The 1,932-nt window shown below is 34.1% G+C and overlaps 1 pseudogene; it reads left to right on the top strand.

Annotated features, from left to right (window-relative positions):
* Window positions 1-1,932, top strand: part of LOC105524782 — a 5,723-nt pseudogene that overhangs the window by 940 nt on the left and 2,851 nt on the right.

Raw genomic sequence — 1,932 nt, 5'->3', positions numbered from 1 at the left:
GCCTGGTCCTCTCCATTCCCTCCCACCCTGCCCACACTGTTCACTGGGCCCTGCAGTTTCAGCAAAGTTCTCTGCCCCCTGCCTGTGCCAAGAAGCAGTCCTGTTGCCCACACTCACCTTTAACCTGTTTCCTGGCCCATTCTCTCTCCCCACTGGGTCTCTGACAGAACCCCTCTCCTCCCTACTGTCCCCAGAGCCCCTCTCTGTTTCTCCTGCTCAGCCTCCTCCCTGCTTGCTTCTCCCTCCCCATCTGAAATCTCCCGGCTCCCATGGGGTGCCCCCCATCCTGGGGCCCAGACAAAACAGATAAAATTATTTTAAATGGGAACATGTGAATTCCATTGAATTCATGACAGCAGTAATTCATCTGGTCATATTTTAAAGAATTATGAAATGATAATAGCAACTATCAATTTAAACTATTAACTAGGGTTAAAAATGCCCACCATTTCACCACCACCTCCACCAACAGCAACAACAACAAAACCCTGTTATAGCTAACAAAGTAGTAAAGTTGCAGGATACAAAATTAACATGAAAATCAGTTGCATTTTGATAGAGTAACGGCAAAATATTCTGAAAAAGGAATAAAAAAAACAATTCCATTTACAGTATTATCAAATAGAATGAAATAATTCATTAAATAGAATGAGTTTAACCAAGAATATTAAAGAGCTGCATACTGAAAACTATAAAATGTTGATAAAAGAAATTGAAGAACACAAAATGGGAACTATATCCTGTGTTCATGGAGTCTAAAAATTAATAGTATTAAAATATCTATACTACATGTAGTTATCTACATAAATACATCTCTTTTTTATTATTATACTTTAAGTTCTAGGGTTAAATATCTGTCAAAATTTTAATGCCATTAAACAATTGTAAAATTAGTATGGAGGCACAAAAGAATCCAAATAGCCAAATACTGAGAAGAACAAACAGGCTGAAAGCCTCAAATTTCCTGATTTTAAACTATATTACAAAGCTATAGCCATCAAAATAGTATAGTACCTACATAAAAACCAATGAAACAGAATGCAGGAGCCAGAAATAGACTCATACATATACAGTCAACTGTTACCAAAGAATTAGAAAAGAAATAGAAAAAATGACATCAATAAATGGTGTACAAAAAACTAGATACGTGCTCACAAAAAGTGAGCTCTTATATCATCCCAAAAATAAGAACTGAAATCTTGAATTTTCTATAAAAAAATAGGGAGAAAGCTCCTTGACACTGGTCATGGCAATGATGTTTTCGATTCGACATAAAGAACACAAGCAACTAAAGCAAAAATAAAAAAGTGAAACTATATCAAAGAAAAAAGTTTCTGCACAATAAATAAAACAATCAACAAATTACAGAGATAGTATATTGCATGGGAGAGAATATTTGTAATCCATATGTGAGATAATATGGTACTATCCAAATTATATGTCACACTAATCAATATGAAAAAAAAAAACCCACAGCAGAACAAAACAAAAACCAATTTTATCATTGATTGAGCAAAATATCTAAATAGCTTTTTTTCATAGACTTAAAAATGGACAGCTGATATATAAAAGCATTCTCAACATCACCAATTATCAGAGTAATTAAAATCAAAATCACAATGAGATACCACATTATCATGGTGTTAGGATAGCTATTATAGAAAAGGCAAAAGATAAAAAGTGTTAGAGTGAAAAGAAAAGAGAATATTTGTACACTGTTGCTAAGCATGTCCATTAGTGCAGCCATTGTTAAAAAAAGTATGGAGATTCCTTAAAATTTGTAAATTAGAAGTACCATTAATCCCAATTTGGAGTATGTAGCCAGAGGACAAAAACAGTATAGCCACGGGTATCTGCACTCTTCTGATACAAATAAATGGATAAACCGTGTGAGAGAGGTAATTTCAGCTGTAATAAATTATTTTATTTACA

Source organism: Colobus angolensis, unplaced genomic scaffold, assembly GCF_000951035.1.
Source record: "Colobus angolensis palliatus isolate OR3802 unplaced genomic scaffold, Cang.pa_1.0 Scaffold509, whole genome shotgun sequence".
In the NCBI taxonomy this organism is placed as follows: domain Eukaryota; kingdom Metazoa; phylum Chordata; class Mammalia; order Primates; family Cercopithecidae; genus Colobus; species Colobus angolensis.
This window is presented reverse-complemented; position numbering and strand designations above follow the sequence as displayed.